This window comes from Dreissena polymorpha, chromosome 8 (genome assembly GCF_020536995.1).
Source record: "Dreissena polymorpha isolate Duluth1 chromosome 8, UMN_Dpol_1.0, whole genome shotgun sequence".
NCBI lineage: Eukaryota > Metazoa > Mollusca > Bivalvia > Myida > Dreissenidae > Dreissena > Dreissena polymorpha.
Genome location: NC_068362.1, coordinates 11,854,041 through 11,873,757, shown reverse-complemented (window position 1 = coordinate 11,873,757; position 19,717 = coordinate 11,854,041). Strand labels below are relative to the sequence as shown.

Genomic DNA, 19,717 nt, shown 5'->3' with positions numbered 1-19,717 from the left:
TATTACTAGTTTGACAATAATCGGCAGACACTTGTCGATATACAGACAAAATTTGCATGGAAACTTTTCATATTTTTTCAGCATAATTGCCTTCAAATTGTCAATTTAACAACCCTTTGACATTGTTTGCAAATCTGATCTTATTATACCATGGCTGATTTTTGTTTATAGATAGACATATATAGACTTTTCAAAGTTCAATAAAAGTTCTCACATGTTCCATCCAAGTAAACAAACAGAACCAATAAAGATCACCACAGATAATAAATGTGTGTATAGCTTGGAAATTTTGATAGTTCGGGAATCCCTCCTTTGTTGATTTCTGTAAACCAAAACTGTCAGTTTTGCTGGATATAATGGCTTGTATAATGCCCAGCTCTTGCCTTGGCAGAACAGCTTCTAAAAACGGAAAACCAACAAATATCTTAAAATTTGATCAATAATGCAGACAATTTATAAATGTCTCGTTTTTTGTTGATTTCGAATCTTGAAGATTTTTTACGTAAGATTGTGGTACGAAAATTCCAACAGTATCGGATTTTGTGGTTTTAGGCCTAAACTATTTATAGTGATATGTAATCTTTTGGGATACCGGTAAAGTGCGAGCAGACGAGGTGAAAATACTTTAAAAATTAAAGCTAAAAGACTAAAAAGTTAGATCTGAATATCTTAAAAATTTGTGAATAAATGTGTTTCTGGTGGGTAACAACGACAACTTACCAGAATATTGCTTATGATCAAACGTAAAACTTCTTTCTGAGAGCGAATGGAAAATGCGTCACAAATTCTGATACATAAACAGTAGGGTGTCGTTATTGAAATACCGCGAGAATACTTGAAGAATAGAGATGCCAACTATAGTGTTTAAAACAAATAATTTTTTAACAAGCGATTGTGATTTGTCAGGATAATAATAACAATAAGATATCGAAAAGATCAAAGCAAATAAATTCGACAGAAATCGGAGATTCGGCAATATATTAAAGACGGGTTATGTTCACGTAAATTGTGTTCGGTGAAGACTGTTACTATATGTAGTGAACCAGTCTTCGGCTCATACCCACTGAAGAAGAGCATTCAGGGGAGATAATTGAGTAATGACCTAATTCTGGAACGGTTGCGAAGAAAAACAAATAATGCGAGAATATTTAATGCGATTCGCTACACAATTATGATGTCATTGATATAACTTTTTCTGAGGTATGTATTAAGATGTGATTTAGCTTATGTCAAAGTGTTTTTGATTTGTTCAAGTTCATAAATAGCATCGCGAAAATATATGTCGCGTGGCAAATTTTTTTGAGACGTATCCATATGTGGTATTGTTATGTAATTTTATGTCTAAATTCCCATATGTATGAACGGTCAACGCCCGCTTCGCGGGCTTTTGCCCGTATTATGTCCATAGATTGAAGTTTCAGGTGGAGAGCAAGATGAAAAATATGCAAAATTACATGCATGCAACCCATTTATGCCATTTTTCTCTTTGTTTGTAGGCCTGACCGTTTGTCCTTGAGCCGTAGATGGTCAACAATCCGCTAGCTGTCTTGCTCTGACTGGTGCACTGGACATGATTTCAATGTGAGTCATCATACTGATTGTTTAATTAACACATGAATTTCAGTTTGTTCGTTAAAGTACTAACTTAGCTGTGTATTTTTACAGTGGACGTAGTGGTGCGGTGCAGGTGGTAGACTAGGTATTTCCATATATACACTATGTTTACAGAATTGCGGCCAGTGGAGCAACATAGCTGATGAGTTAATAGCACTAGTTCTTCAGACAAATAACTTTATTTTCAACCTATAAAGCATATTTAGCTGTAGATGGGGCCAATTAGCTGTAAGATCTGGCTTTTGTTCTGTTAAGCCCTTAGAGTAATGAATTTCAGAGTGAAGACCATAGCGCCTTTTCCTAGTCAAGTATCGGGCAGCTGTATGTCTTTTCAGAAATGCACATGTCTTTTTAAGCATGTCATTGTGTTTGCTTTTAATAAGATAGGCAATAAACTCATAACCTTTAGACAAATGAGCATCTGTAAATTCAGATTTCACTATTTCAGAGTCAGCCAGACCATGATTGAGCTTAAGGGTTGTGCTGCGGATGCAGCCTGTGCAGTTCGGGGAGAAAGTCACTGTCTCGGGCAATGCGGTCTGGTATCAGGTAAGCACTATTGAAAGCCTCACACTTTTGGGGGGTCTGAAGCCTTGTGCTGTCAATGCGATCTGGTTCAAGTACAATAAGAATGCATTCTCATAGCAGTACTTCATCAGATATGGTTATCTCAAGCTTACAGTTCGCGGGCAGATATGACTTCGATTTGTTCTTGCTAGCAGAACCCCTACAGGCCAAACTATGCGTTAAGCACTATTTTCCACAGCAACCCTTGCAGACAGAAAAACAATACTTAAAATTACTTCTGGCATTTAATTTCTAATTTCCTACATATCTCTTTTGTATGTTTGTTTGCCCTTTTTAACTCTGACATGCCATCTTGCTCACATTGATGGAGCATACCTGTTTTTGTTTAGAGCCAAGTCCCCGGCTGCTCGAGTTTGCCGTGTCAATAATGAGAAAGCCATGGCATGATGTCTCCTCTATGTGTTTCCTTATCTCAGTGTTGAACATAATTGCCAGTTTCAGGGGCCTAAACATTTTATTTTATTAAAGGTCTGGATGATCCTTGCCTGACTGCGGGTTTGTGTACACCTCAATCCGACTCTGTGTCCTGAACAGAGGCCGCAGTGGTGCAGCGCTTGTGGACGATCCATCAACATCCTGAAAGGTCAACACTACACCAAGCTGGGAAAATTGATCCTGATAGTCATCCCCAGGTAGTGGAATGAATGTTCACTGAACTACAGAGGAATCACACCCAAATGACTTTCCTGCCACGACATTAGTGTGGCCACTCGCGTAGGAATTCCTTAGCAAACATGCTCTTTTGCATGGTGACTGTGGACATTTTTGCAAAACTTACGCTTTCAACACTAGATTTTAAAGAGAATACTTAATAAAATGTCGCTAACAGGACTTATTTATATGAGAGAGACTATCTGGATGCGCATTAAGTGTCACTTTGTGTCGTAAGCTGTTGAAGGAGCGATTTGCGCCTTTTTAAGTGTTAATTTTGGGTAGCCGGCTTGTATCGGCTTGAAAGCTGAAAATTATGCCTCTCATCATAATAGCATTAATTTTTGTAATTGCAATGTGTATGTTTAGATTGTAAGTGAAGCTTTTAATAATAATTTTCATAAAAAACATGATTTTATATGCTGTCAGTGAGTTTTTTATTGAAAAAAGTGCTTAAAATTTTTAAAAAGTCTCCTATTTCATCAAGAAAAGTACACTGATTCACAATCAATACATTTATTTGGGCCTTTTGCTGATATATTGGTGAATTTCGCATGCAATGATACCAGTTTTTGCCATGAAAGTTACGCGTAACAATAATTGGAGACGCAAAATCAGCTGTCGTCACTTAGACTAAAAATCATGCATTCCGACTTGACTGCGGCCAATTTAGTCACCGCTTTAAATGGCCATTTTAAGGCCTTTACCCCCATCCGAATGCACTGAAATTGCATATTCATTGTGGAAATAGTTGAAATCTCATGTGGAGAAAGTTTGAAAAAGATAGGACAAAGTTGAGTTCCCTTAAAGGTTACATTACACTAAATCATTGTGTATCCCTCCGTGGTCCATTCGAAAGTAGTGCCTATTTCTAAAGAGTTCCTTTTCTCTTCTTGAATATAAGCCATTTAACAATGTGAGACATGTCTTTTGTGGTTATTTGTAATATCCTGTATGTGTCTGGAGTACTTTGATGCCTTGGATTGGAAGCTAACTTAAAAGATGAACTTTTGAGGGTGTGTTTTCTATTGTGTGGGGCTTTTGTCGAAATTAGGATTCCGAAACACGTTTTTCTACGGTGGGTTCATTCGACAGCGATTTACTTTCTTAGAAGTTGCGAGACGGTATGTTTTTGATTGCAATTATTGGAAGATGACAGATCCATCTTTAAAATGATACCAGGTTCGGAAAAATTGATACGTCGGAAAGGCAAGAAAAATGCTGTGAAAGTTGTCAGTTTTATAATGGGACCCTATGGGAATCGGAATTAGTGTAATATAACCTTTAAAAAGCACATTTACTGCAATGTCAAGGTCACATGGATTCGTCTGCAAGCGAGACAAGTAGAAAATGAATTTTAATGAATGTTTTGATGATTTGGGTGCTAAAATAGATGAGAGGTGTCAATATTTTGGTCCAAATGGATGTTTTAGGTGGTTTTGGACTGTTCCGGATGGGTGGGGAACCTGGTACGGACAAGTAAGGGTAACATTTCCAACAAATCTTAAATGTAAATATTAATATGATTATAGGTGCTACCTAATTTACGGGCAAAAGCTTTTTATTTATTTTTTTGATAACCATGTATTTTTAATAAATATATGGACATGATTGTGTTCAAAATAATATAATTGTTGCAATTATTAAGTAATGCATAAAAAAAATCAATCTTAAAACGAGTTACATGTTCCAAGCTTAAAGATCTAGCATCTTATTAATTTTTTTTTCTAGCCACAGGAATTTATAGCTGGTTCGGTGTCTGTGGTATAGTGGATGGGGTGTCTGCTAACTGGCTTAGTCACTGGGAGGTCTCTTTATTGATCCCTTAAGTGGGAGCATTCTTTAGATAACCCTAAAGACATACTATGGCGTACCATTTGGGTTGTACCAATAATTGTACGTCTACATAAATATAAATACACTTCAAAGTATATATTTGTACGTCAAAGTACAATTTGTACTTCGACATACATGTTTGTACTTCTACATGCCATAATTTTTCTGACCAATTGCGGGACATTGAGTTAAATTGTCCGGGACTTTTGCCTATTTTCCGGGACATGTATAAAATGTAGCGATATTTATAGACATATGCATTTTTGGTACGTTTTTTTTTTGTTTCGCATCATTAATTGCAAAAGTTCGAAAGCCTATCCGAAATACACTTGATCTATTAACGTCAAATTAAACATTACTACTTCCGTTACTAGATACAAGCCACGTGTTTTCAGTTTAAGCATTCTAAACATAGATGGTGACGTCACAGCGTTATTGTTATTAAGACCGGTGTGTAACGCGTAGTTGTTGATACGCCTTTATTCATATATAACATTTATATAATAAAAAAATCAACAATACAGTAACGTTAGATCGTCAACTCAAATCAATTTACAATACATACACGAACATAAACTGCTTTTAATTTTTTACTCAGCGATGTTGGACTTCAGATGTGTGAACAACTATCCTTTGCCCTTACACAGCGGGAAATAATGACCTAGTAGATTAAAGTCAATTAACAACCACATTGAACAATGCCGCCTTTTGGTTTGACCGCGAACGTGAGACAATTGATATGATAACAGGACCCCTGTTAATTGATCGATTTTGACACGTAGCGTAATTCTGCCTATTCGGGTAGGCATTGTCATGGAGACGCTGCAGATATACACAGATTCGAGGTGCAGTTAAGCCTAAGATAAGGTACATGTATATATGGATTTTGTAAATTCCGGGACATTTGACAGATTTCCGGGACAGCGGGACAAGTTCTTCATTTCCGGGACTGTCCCGGACAATCCGGGCGCTTTTCCTTCAGATTTATTCATAATAAATGTTTAAAATCTCTTTTTTAATTGAAGACAAAATGAATAAAAATATCAGAATGGCAAAAAAACAACAAATAGAAGTTTTAAGTATTTAATGCATTGAAATAGATTATATACAAATTTGAAGAAGATTCAATTGTTACCTTTTTAAAATTAAAATTATTCAGCATATTGTGAGTATTTATTGATCATGCGGGGCGGAGTATCACGACCGTCCAGTGCATTACTGTGTAGGAAATTCCCAATGGTAACCAAACAGTTACAAAGCATTAACGGGATAAATAATGTATTATAACCTTTCCGTTGGTCGTATTTTGTGATAACCATAACTTGCATAAGTCAGAGGTTAATTCCGCCACGCCAGGTCAATAAATTCGCACAATATCTATGAGTTAGCGGTCGATAGTCGCATAATTTGGTATAAATAATAATAATAATAATGTTTAATAAATACGCACAATATCTATGAGTAAGCGGTCGATAGTCACATAATTTGGTATAAATAATAATAATACTTATGTTCAATGTCAAATATCTCTAAAAGCAACAGATGTAAGGTGTCTTCTATTTGGCTAACACTCAAGGGTCGGTGAAAACTGTACGTCGAAGTACATTTCTCGTTCTACCTAGTATGTCTTGTAGACTTTCGACGTCATGGTACGTCATATAGACACTAAGTACTGGTCCTACCCAGGAACCAGTTTGTTTCATCAAATGTCTCAATTCAACTTGACAGCTTGCTAAAGCAGTTGCATTTAGCATACAGTACATGTGATGTGTCAAATCAATTTTGATTGACAAATTTGACAGGATTTTTTTTAATCCAATAAGTTTTAGGCTGCCAAATAACACACACTACGTATTGAAAGCCATACCTGGAGCTTTCGTATGTATACCACTGACTTCATCAGAAGAATGATTTCTACTGTTGGGAAACGTTAACACCACTAATTGTCTTCTTATTTATTATCAATGTATAATTATGTGTAACAGCATAACAACATACTTGTTTCGCAATTAAAATATTTAATAAATACAGGTATCTTGCAGGTTTCTAATTTTCTTTCGCAAACTATTGTTGAATAGTTTAAATTGTGTCGCCACTAAAAAACTAGCCATTTTGTAGCAATTCTAAAATCACAGTCTAAACTGCATACACTTAGCTCTACAGTTACAATTTGAATGCAAATATTAGAATGCATCATGTTATATCATCCATATTTTTTTATTTAAACATTCAAATAACACATAATACAGTACATATATAAAAGATATGTGGTATTGTGTGGATATACAAAACACTTCACATCATTTATTTGCACATAAAATAATGGTTACAAAATAAGCAAAACTCATCAACCTACATTTCAAGAATATTTACGTTTATGAAATTACAAAGTGGTGTTATTGTATTACCTTTTACAAAATTAACATTGCTGGTTTTGCACTAGCCATAAAACATTTATCATGGATTAGCAAGTAACAACCAATTTATTAATTACACAATAGAACGGAAATCATATTAATTGCATTATGCATTTACTACACAAGCTATTTGCTACTGTTTAGAATTACACTATCTTACTAAAAATGATCACTGGTACTTAGTGCTTTTACATACTTGTGGTAAGTTTTGTATTACTAGTTTGACAATAATCGGCAGACACTTGTCGATATACAGACAAAATTTGCATGGAAACTTTTCATATTTTTTCAGCATAATTGCCTTCAAATTGTCAATTTAACAACCCTTTGACATTGTTTGCAAATCTGATCTTATTATACCATGGCTGATTTTTGTTTATAGATAGACATATATAGACTTTTCAAAGTTCTATAAAAGTTCTCACATGTTCCATCCAAGTAAACAAACAGAACCAATAAAGATCACCACAGATAATAAATGTGTGTATAGCTTGGAAATTTTGATAGTTCGGGAATCCCTCCTTTGTTGATTTCTGTAAACCAAAACTGTCAGTTTTGCTGGATATAATGGCTTGTATAATGCCCAGCTCTTGCCTTGGCAGAACAGCTTCTAAAAACGGAAAACCAACAAATATCTTAAAATTTGATCAATAATGCAGACAATTTATAAATGTCTTGTTTTTTGTTGATTTCGAATCTTGAAGATTTTTTACGTAAGATTGTGGTACGAAAATTCCAACGGTATCGGATTTTGTGGTTTTAGGCCTAAACTATTTATAGTGATATGTAATCTTTTGGGATATCGGTAAAGTGCGAGCAGACGAGGTGAAAATACTTTAAAAATTAAAGCTAAAAGACTAAAAAGTTAGATCTGAATATCTTAAAAATTTGTGAATAAATGTGTTTCTGGTGGGTAACAACGACAACTTACCAGAATATTGCTTATGATCAAACGTAAAACTTCTTTCTGAGAGCGAATGGAAAATGCGTCACAAATTCTGATACATAAACAGTAGGGTGTCGTTATTGAAATACCGCGAGAATACTTGAAGAATAGAGATGCCAACTATAGTGTTTAAAACAAATAATTTTTTAACAAGCGTTTGTGATTTGTCAGGATAATAATAACAATAAGATATCGAAAAGATCAAAGCAAATAAATTCGACAGAAATCGGAGATTCGGCAATATATTAAAGACGGGTTATGTTCACGTAAATTGTGTTCGGTGAAGACTGTTACTATATGTAGTGAACCAGTCTTCGGCTCATACCCACTGAAGAAGAGCATTCAGGGGAGATAATTGAGTAATGACCTAATTCTGGAACGGTTGCGAAGAAAAACAAATAATGCGAGAATATTTAATGCGATTCGCTACACAATTATGATGTCATTGATATAACTTTTTCTGAGGTATGTATTTACATGTGATTTAGCATATGTCAAAGTGTTTTTGATTTGTTCAAGTTCATAAATAGCATCGCGAAAATATATGTCGCGTGGCAAATTTTTTTGAGACGTATCCATATGTGGTATTCTTATGTAATTTTATGTCTAAATTCCCATATGTATGAACGGTCAACGCCCGCTTCGCGGGCTTTTGCCCGTATTATGTCCATAGATTGAAGTTTCAGGTGGAGAGCAAGATGAAAAATATGCAAAATTACATGCATGCAACCCATTTATGCCATTTTTCTCTTTGTTTGTAGGCCTGACCGTTTGTCCTTGAGCCGTAGATGGTCAACAATCCGCTAGCTGTCTTGCTCTGACTGGTGCACTGGACATGATTTCAATGTGAGTCATCATACTGATTGTTTAATTAACACATGAATTTCAGTTTGTTCGTTAAAGTACTAACTTAGCTGTGTATTTTTACAGTGGACGTAGTGGTGCGGTGCAGGTGGTAGACTAGGTATTTCCATATATACACTATGTTTACAGAATTGCGGCCAGTGGAGCAACATAGCTGATGAGTTAATAGCACTAGTTCTTCAGACAAATAACTTTATTTTCAACCTATAAAGCATATTTAGCTGTAGATGGGGCCAATTAGCTGTAAGATCTGGCTTTTGTTCTGTTAAGCCCTTAGAGTAATGAATTTCAGAGTGAAGACCATAGCGCCTTTTCCTAGTCAAGTATCGGGCAGCTGTATGTCTTTTCAGAAATGCACATGTCTTTTTAAGCATGTCATTGTGTTTGCTTTTAATAAGATAGGCAATAAACTCATAACCTTTAGACAAATGAGCATCTGTAAATTCAGATTTCACTATTTCAGAGTCAGCCAGACCATGATTGAGCTTAAGGGTTGTGCTGCGGATGCAGCCTGTGCAGTTCGGGGAGAAAGTCACTGTCTCGGGCAATGCGGTCTGGTATCAGGTAAGCACTATTGAAAGCCTCACACTTTTGGGGGGTCTGAAGCCTTGTGCTGTCAATGCGATCTGGTTCAAGTACAATAAGAATGCATTCTCATAGCAGTACTTCATCAGATATGGTTATCTCAAGCTTACAGTTCGCGGGCAGATATGACTTCGATTTGTTCTTGCTAGCAGAACCCCTACAGGCCAAACTATGCGTTAAGCACTATTTTCCACAGCAACCCTTGCAGACAGAAAAACAATACTTAAAATTACTTCTGGCATTTAATTTCTAATTTCCTACATATCTCTTTTGTATGTTTGTTTGCCCTTTTTAACTCTGACATGCCATCTTGCTCACATTGATGGAGCATACCTGTTTTTGTTTAGAGCCAAGTCCCCGGCTGCTCGAGTTTGCCGTGTCAATAATGAGAAAGCCATGGCATGATGTCTCCTCTATGTGTTTCCTTATCTCAGTGTTGAACATAATTGCCAGTTTCAGGGGCCTAAACATTTTATTTTATTAAAGGTCTGGATGATCCTTGCCTGACTGCGGGTTTGTGTACACCTCAATCCGACTCTGTGTCCTGAACAGAGGCCGCAGTGGTGCAGCGCTTGTGGACGATCCATCAACATCCTGAAAGGTCAACACTACACCAAGCTGGGAAAATTGATCCTGATAGTCATCCCCAGGTAGTGGAATGAATGTTCACTGAACTACAGAGGAATCACACCCAAATGACTTTCCTGCCACGACATTAGTGTGGCCACTCGCGTAGGAATTCCTTAGCAAACATGCTCTTTTGCATGGTGACTGTGGACATTTTTGCAAAACTTACGCTTTCAACACTGGATTTTAAAGAGAATACTTAATAAAATGTCGCTAACAGGACTTATTTATATGAGAGAGACTATCTGTATGCGCATTAAGTGTCACTTTGTGTCGTAAGCTGTTGAAGGAGCGATTTGCGCCTTTTTAAGTGTTAATTTTGGGTAGCCGGCTTGTATCGGCTTGAAAGCTGAAAATTATGCCTCTCATCGTAATAGCATTAATTTTTGTAATTGCAATGTGTATGTTTAGATTGTAAGTGAAGCTTTTAATAATAATTTTCATAAAAAACATGATTTTATATGCTGTCAGTGAGTTTTTTATTGAAAAAAGTGCTTAAATTTTTTAAAAAGTCTCCTATTTCATCAAGAAAAGTACACTGATTCACAATCAATACATTTATTTGGGCCTTTTGCTGATATATTGGTGAATTTCGCATGCAATGATACCAGTTTTTGCCATGAAAGTTACGCGTAACAATAATTGGAGACGCAAAATCAGCTGTCGTCACTTAGACTAAAAATCATGCATTCCGACTTGACTGCGGCCAATTTAGTCACCGCTTTAAATGGCCATTTTAAGGCCTTTACCCCCATCCGAATGCACTGAAATTGCATATTCATTGTGGAAATAGTTGAAATCTCATGTGGAGAAAGTTTGAAAAAGATAGGACAAAGTTGAGTTCCCTTAAAGGTTACATTACACTAAATCATTGTGTATCCCTCCGTGGTCCATTCGAAAGTAGTGCCTATTTTTAAAGAGTTCCTTTTCTCTTCTTGAATATAAGCCATTTAACAATGTGAGACATGTCTTTTGTGGTTATTTGTAATATCCTGTATGTGTCTGGAGTACTTTGATGCCTTGGATTGGAAGCTAACTTAAAAGATGAACTTTTGAGGGTGTGTTTTCTATTGTGTGGGGCTTTTGTCGAAATTAGGATTCCGAAACACGTTTTTCTACGGTGGGTTCATTCGACAGCGATTTACTTTCTTAGAAGTTGCGAGACGGTATGTTTTTGATTGCAATTATTGGAAGATGACAGATCCATCTTTAAAATGATACCAGGTTCGGAAAAATTGATACGTTGGAAAGGCAAGAAAAATGCTGTGAAAGTTGTCAGTTTTATAATGGGACCCTATGGGAATCGGAATTAGTGTAATATAACCTTTAAAAAGCACATTTACTGCAATGTCAAGGTCACATGGATTCGTCTGCAAGCGAGACAAGTAGAAAATGAATTTTAATGAATGTTTTGATGATTTGGGTGCTAAAATAGATGAGAGGTGTCAATATTTTGGTCCAAATGGATGTTTTAGGTGGTTTTGGACTGTTCCGGATGGGTGGGGAACCTGGTACGGACAAGTAAGGGTAACATTTCCAACAAATCTTAAATGTAAATATTAATATGATTATAGGTGCTACCTAATTTACGGGCAAAAGCTTTTTATTTATTTTTTTGATAACCATGTATTTTTAATAAATATATGGACATGATTGTGTTCAAAATAATATAATTGTTGCAATTATTAAGTAATGCATAAAAAAAAAATCAATCTTAAAACGAGTTACATGTTCCAAGCTTAAAGATCTAGCATCTTATTAATTTTTTTTTCTAGCCACAGGAATTTATAGCTGGTTCGGTGTCTGTGGTATAGTGGATGGGGTGTCTGCTAACTGGCTTAGTCACTGGGAGGTCTCTTTATTGATCCCTTAAGTGGGAGCATTCTTTAGATAACCCTTAAGACATACTATGGCGTACCATTTGGGTTGTACCAATAATTGTACGTCTACATAAATATAAATACACTTCAAAGTATATATTTGTACGTCAAAGTACAATTTGTACTTCGACATACATGTTTGTACTTCTACATGCCATAATTTTTCTGACCAATTGCGGGACATTGAGTTAAATTGTCCGGGACTTTTGCCTATTTTCCGGGACATGTATAAAATGTAGCGATATTTATAGACATATGCATTTTTGGTACGTTTTTTTTTTGTTTCGCATCATTAATTGCAAAAGTTCGAAAGCCTATCCGAAATACACTTGATCTATTAACGTCAAATTAAACATTACTACTTCCGTTACTAGATACAAGCCACGTGTTTTCAGTTTAAGCATTCTAAACATAGATGGTGACGTCACAGCGTTATTGTTATTAAGACCGGTGTGTAACGCGTAGTTGTTGATACGCCTTTATTCATATATAACATTTATATAATAAAAAAATCAACAATACAGTAACGTTAGATCGTCAACTCAAATCAATTTACAATACATACACGAACATAAACTGCTTTTAATTTTTTACTCAGCGATGTTGGACTTCAGATGTGTGAACAACTATCCTTTGCCCTTACACAGCGGGAAATAATGACCTAGTAGATTAAAGTCAATTAACAACCACATTGAACAATGCCGCTTTTTGGTTTGACCGCGAACGTGAGACAATTGATATGATAACAGGACCCCTGTTAATTGATCGATTTTGACACGTAGCGTAATTCTGCCTATTCGGGTAGGCATTGTCATGGAGACGCTGCAGATATACACAGATTCGAGGTGCAGTTAAGCCTAAGATAAGGTACATGTATATATGGATTTTGTAAATTCCGGGACATTTGACAGATTTCCGGGACAGCGGGACAAGTTCTTCATTTCCGGGACTGTCCCGGACAATCCGGGCGCTTTTCCTTCAGATTTATTCATAATAAATGTTTAAAATCTCTTTTTTAATTGAGGACAAAATGAATAAAAATATCAGAATGGCAAAAAAACAACAAATAGAAGTTTTAAGTATTTAATGCATTGAAATAGATTATATACAAATTTGAAGAAGATTCAATTGTTACCTTTTTAAAATTAAAATTATTCAGCATATTGTGAGTATTTATTGATCATGCGGGGCGGAGTATCACGACCGTCCAGTGCATTACTGTGTAGGAAATTCCCAATGGTAACCAAACAGTTACAAAGCATTAACGGGATAAATAATGTATTATAACCTTTCCGTTGGTCGTATTTTGTGATAACCATAACTTGCATAAGTCAGAGGTTAATTCCGCCACGCCAGGTCAATACATACGCACAATATCTATGAGTTAGCGGTCGATAGTCGCATAATTTGGTATAAATAATAATAATAATAATGTTTAATAAATACGCACAATATCTATGAGTAAGCGGTCGATAGTCACATAATTTGGTATAAATAATAATAATACTTATGTTCAATGTCAAATATCTCTAAAAGCAACAGATGTAAGGTGTCTTCTATTTGGCTAACACTCAAGGGTCGGTGAAAACTGTACGTCGAAGTACATTTCTCGTTCTACCTAGTAGGTCTTGTAGACTTTCGACGTCATGGTACGTCATATAGACACTAAGTACTGGTCCTACCCAGGAACCAGTTTGTTTCATCAAATGTCTCAATTCAACTTGACAGCTTGCTAAAGCAGTTGCATTTAGCATACAGTACATGTGATGTGTCAAATCAATTTTGATTGACAAATTTGACAGGATTTTTTTTAATCCAATAAGTTTTAGGCTGCCAAATAACACACCCTACGTATTGAAAGCCATACCTGGAGCTTTCGTATGTATACCACTGACTTCATCAGAAGAATGATTTCTACTGTTGGGAAACGTTAACACCACTAATTGTCTTCTTATTTATTATCAATGTATAATTATGTGTAACAGCATAACAACATACTTGTTTCGCAATTAAAATATTTAATAAATACAGGTATCTTGCAGGTTTCTAATTTTCTTTCGCAAACTATTGTTGAATAGTTTAAATTGTGTCGCCCCTAAAAAACTAGCCATTTTGTAGCAATTCTAAAATCACAGTCTAAACTGCATACACTTAGCTCTACAGTTACAATTTGAATGCAAATATTAGAATGCATCATGTTATATCATCCATATTTTTTTATTTAAACATTCAAATAACACATAATACAGTACATATATAAAAGATATGTGGTATTGTGTGGATATACAAAACACTTCACATCATTTATTTGCACATAAAATAATGGTTACAAAATAAGCAAAACTCATCAACCTACATTTCAAGAATATTTACGTTTATGAAATTACAAAGTGGTGTTATTGTATTACCTTTTACACAATTAACATTGCTGGTTTTGCACTAGCCATAAAACATTTATCATGGATTAGCAAGTAACAACCAATTTATTAATTACACAATAGAACGGAAATCATATTAATTGCATTATGCATTTACTAAACAAGCTATTTGCTACTGTTTAGAATTACACTATCTTACTAAAAATGATCACTGGTACTTAGTGCTTTTACATACTTGTGGTAAGTTTTGTATTACTAGTTTGACAATAATCGGCAGACACTTGTCGATATACAGACAAAATTTGCATGGAAACTTTTCATATTTTTTCAGCATAATTGCCTTCAAATTGTCAATTTAACAACCCTTTGACATTGTTTGCAAATCTGATCGTATTATACCATGGCTGATTTTTGTTTATAGATAGACATATATAGACTTTTCAAAGTTCTATAAAAGTTCTCACATGTTCCATCCAAGTAAACAAACAGAACCAATAAAGATCACCACAGATAATAAATGTGTGTATAGCTTGGAAATTTTGATAGTTCGGGAATCCCTCCTTTGTTGATTTCTGTAAACCAAAACTGTCAGTTTTGCTGGATATAATGGCTTGTATAATGCCCAGCTCTTGCCTTGGCAGAACAGCTTCTAAAAACGGAAAACCAACAAATATCTTAAAATTTGATCAATAATGCAGACAATTTATAAATGTCTTGTTTTTTGTTGATTTCGAATCTTGAAGATTTTTTACGTAAGATTGTGGTACGAAAATTCCAACGGTATCGGATTTTGTGGTTTTAGGCCTAAACTATTTATAGTGATATGTAATCTTTTGGGATATCGGTAAAGTGCGAGCAGACGAGGTGAAAATACTTTAAAAATTAAAGCTAAAAGACTAAAAAGTTAGATCTGAATATCTTAAAAATTTGTGAATAAATGTGTTTCTGGTGGGTAACAACGACAACTTACCAGAATATTGCTTATGATCAAACGTAAAACTTCTTTCTGAGAGCGAATGGAAAATGCGTCACAAATTCTGATACATAAACAGTAGGGTGTCGTTATTGAAATACCGCGAGAATACTTGAAGAATAGAGATGCCAACTATAGTGTTTAAAACAAATAATTTTTTAACAAGCGTTTGTGATTTGTCAGGATAATAATAACAATAAGATATCGAAAAGATCAAAGCAAATAAATTCGACAGAAATCGGAGATTCGGCAATATATTAAAGACGGGTTATGTTCACGTAAATTGTGTTCGGTGAAGACTGTTACTATATGTAGTGAACCAGTCTTCGGCTCATACCCACTGAAGAAGAGCATTCAGGGGAGATAATTGAGTAATGACCTAATTCTGGAACGGTTGCGAAGAAAAACAAATAATGCGAGAATATTTAATGCGATTCGCTACACAATTATGATGTCATTGATATAACTTTTTCTGAGGTATGTATTTACATGTGATTTAGCATATGTCAAAGTGTTTTTGATTTGTTCAAGTTCATAAATAGCATCGCGAAAATATATGTCGCGTGGCAAATTTTTTTGAGACGTATCCATATGTGGTATTCTTATGTAATTTTATGTCTAAATTCCCATATGTATGAACGGTCAACGCCCGCTTCGCGGGCTTTTGCCCGTATTATGTCCATAGATTGAAGTTTCAGGTGGAGAGCAAGATGAAAAATATGCAAAATTACATGCATGCAACCCATTTATGCCATTTTTCTCTTTGTTTGTAGGCCTGACCGTTTGTCCTTGAGCCGTAGATGGTCAACAATCCGCTAGCTGTCTTGCTCTGACTGGTGCACTGGACATGATTTCAATGTGAGTCATCATACTGATTGTTTAATTAACACATGAATTTCAGTTTGTTCGTTAAAGTACTAACTTAGCTGTGTATTTTTACAGTGGACGTAGTGGTGCGGTGCAGGTGGTAGACTAGGTATTTCCATATATACACTATGTTTACAGAATTGCGGCCAGTGGAGCAACATAGCTGATGAGTTAATAGCACTAGTTCTTCAGACAAATAACTTTATTTTCAACCTATAAAGCATATTTAGCTGTAGATGGGGCCAATTAGCTGTAAGATCTGGCTTTTGTTCTGTTAAGCCCTTAGAGTAATGAATTTCAGAGTGAAGACCATAGCGCCTTTTCCTAGTCAAGTATCGGGCAGCTGTATGTCTTTTCAGAAATGCACATGTCTTTTTAAGCATGTCATTGTGTTTGCTTTTAATAAGATAGGCAATAAACTCATAACCTTTAGACAAATGAGCATCTGTAAATTCAGATTTCACTATTTCAGAGTCAGCCAGACCATGATTGAGCTTAAGGGTTGTGCTGCGGATGCAGCCTGTGCAGTTCGGGGAGAAAGTCACTGTCTCGGGCAATGCGGTCTGGTATCAGGTAAGCACTATTGAAAGCCTCACACTTTTGGGGGGTCTGAAGCCTTGTGCTGTCAATGCGATCTGGTTCAAGTACAATAAGAATGCATTCTCAAAGCAGTACTTCATCAGATATGGTTATCTCAAGCTTACAGTTCGCGGGCAGATATGACTTCGATTTGTTCTTGCTAGCAGAACCCCTACAGGCCAAACTATCCGTTAAGCACTATTTTCCACAGCAACCCTTGCAGACAGAAAAACAATACTTAAAATTACTTCTGGCATTTAATTTCTAATTTCCTACATATCTCTTTTGTATGTTTGTTTGCCCTTTTTAACTCTGACATGCCATCTTGCTCACATTGATGGAGCATACCTGTTTTTGTTTAGAGCCAAGTCCCCGGCTGCTCGAGTTTGCCGTGTCAATAATGAGAAAGCCATGGCATGATGTCTCCTCTATGTGTTTCCTTATCTCAGTGTTGAACATAATTGCCAGTTTCAGGGGCCTAAACATTTTATTTTATTAAAGGTCTGGATGATCCTTGCCTGACTGCGGGTTTGTGTACACCTCAATCCGACTCTGTGTCCTGAACAGAGGCCGCAGTGGTGCAGCGCTTGTGGACGATCCATCAACATCCTGAAAGGTCAACACTACACCAAGCTGGGAAAATTGATCCTGATAGTCATCCCCAGGTAGTGGAATGAATGTTCACTGAACTACAGAGGAATCACACCCAAATGACTTTCCTGCCACGACATTAGTGTGGCCACTCGCGTAGGAATTCCTTAGCAAACATGCTCTTTTGCATGGTGACTGTGGACATTTTTGCAAAACTTACGCTTTCAACACTGGATTTTAAAGAGAATACTTAATAAAATGTCGCTAACAGGACTTATTTATATGAGAGAGACTATCTGGATGCGCATTAAGTGTCACTTTGTGTCGTAAGCTGTTGAAGGAGCGATTTGCGCCTTTTTAAGTGTTAATTTTGGGTAGCCGGCTTGTATCGGCTTGAAAGCTGAAAATTATGCCTCTCATCATAATAGCATTAATTTTTGTAATTGCAATGTGTATGTTTAGATTGTAAGTGAAGCTTTTAATAATAATTTTCATAAAAAACATGATTTTATATGCTGTCAGTGAGTTTTTTATTGAAAAAAGTGCTTAAAATTTTTAAAAAGTCTCCTATTTCATCAAGAAAAGTACACTGATTCACAATCAATACATTTATTTGGGCCTTTTGCTGATATATTGGTGAATTTCGCATGCAATGATACCAGTTTTTGCCATGAAAGTTACGCGTAACAATAATTGGAGACGCAAAATCAGCTGTCGTCACTTAGACTAAAAATCATGCATTCCGACTTGACTGCGGCCAATTAAGTCACCGCTTTAAATGGCCATTTTAAGGCATTTACCCCCATCCGAATGCACTGAAATTGCATATTCATTGTGGAAATAGTTGAAATCTCATGTGGAGAAAGTTTGAAAAAGATAGGACAAAGTTGAGTTCCCTTAAAGGTTACATTACACTAAATCATTGTGTATCCCTCCGTGGTCCATTCGAAAGTAGTGCCTATTTCTAAAGAGTTCCTTTTCTCTTCTTGAATATAAGCCATTTAACAATGTGAGACATGTCTTTTGTGGTTATTTGTAATATCCTGTATGTGTCTGGAGTACTTTGATGCTTGGATTGGAAGCATACTTAAAAGATGAAATTTTGAGGGTGTGTTTTCTATTGTGTGGGGCTTTTGTCGAAATTAGGATTCCGAAACACGTTTTTCTACGGTGGGTTCATTCGACAGCGATTTACTTTCTTAGAAGTTGCGAGACGGTATGTTTTTGATTGCAATTATTGGAAGATGACAGATCCATCTTTAAAATGATACCAGGTTCGGAAAAATTGATACGTCGGAAAGGCAAGAAAAATGCTGTGAAAGTTGTCAGTTTTATAATGGGACCCTATGGGAATCGGAATTAGTGTAATATAACCTGGAGTGCTTGTTGGGCTTGAGGTTGCTTTTCAGTGGTCTCCGTTTTAACTGGCTTAGCTTGTTTTGTTGATTTTACGTCAGAAACTGGAACTGTACCTTGAGGTCTAGACTTAAGCAAGCCAGATTGTTATAAATTTAACAACTGTAGGCATTATTAATAAAATGATTAGTCATATGTAGCTTTTTTTTAAAAATAGGATTTGATAATGAATAAGAAATTCTCAAATAGGCTATTTCACCTGAAATGAGGAAATGAGGGTAATGTTTATATGAAGAAGAAAAAAGGAGATGCATTTTTTTCTGAAATAGAGATTCAAAGGGGACTCTCTAAAAAAAGACACTATAAATAAAATAGGGGAGAATAGTGGAATATTTTTAAAACTTGAAATACAGGAACATGAAATTTCATGTGAAACAGAAACAAATATGGTTATTGTTATGTTTGAAATGAGTAAAGAGGGTATTTTTGTCTGAAATAAAGTATCAGAGGTTGTCATCTTTATAACTAGGGAAACGGGAGACAATTATTTCTTTATTTCTGAAAGATAAAAAAAAGTGATATGTTTCTAATGATCATGATCTGAAATAGTGAAAAATATGGATAGTTTTTTTTATCATAAATAGAGAAAAGGAGAGGAAGCTTTGTCTAAAACAGGGCAATATAATGGGTACATTTATTTGAAATTAAGCAACAGTGGGGAAATTAAAAGTGAAAAAGGGGAGAACATACACTACAGATCGCTGGGTATTAGGAATTTTCGCCCGAAATTCAGTCAAATGAGAGTTCATTACCTCGATGTTATGATCATCTTCAGGCGCAGGAGCCAGCATGGGATGCGCATCATGGTCCATCATGCGAAGATCTGAAATCTCTCGGAACGCTTCGCTTAGTTTCATCTCTGTTTTGGCCAGTGTACGTTTCAGGTTCTCACATCTGCTCTTCCA

General features: G+C 35.7%; 1 long non-coding RNA gene across 1 annotated transcript; it reads left to right on the top strand.

Moving 5' to 3' along the window:
• Positions 1-1,400: 1,400 nt before the first annotated feature.
• LOC127842961 (uncharacterized) lies at positions 1,401-17,914 on the top strand. The gene is made up of 9 exons (XR_008032009.1): positions 1,401-1,581; positions 2,063-2,163; positions 2,671-2,834; positions 8,814-8,898; positions 9,380-9,480; positions 9,988-10,151; positions 16,133-16,217; positions 16,699-16,799; positions 17,307-17,914. It is a non-coding gene; the product is annotated as an uncharacterized LOC127842961 (long non-coding RNA).
• Positions 17,915-19,717: the final 1,803 nt, after the last annotated feature.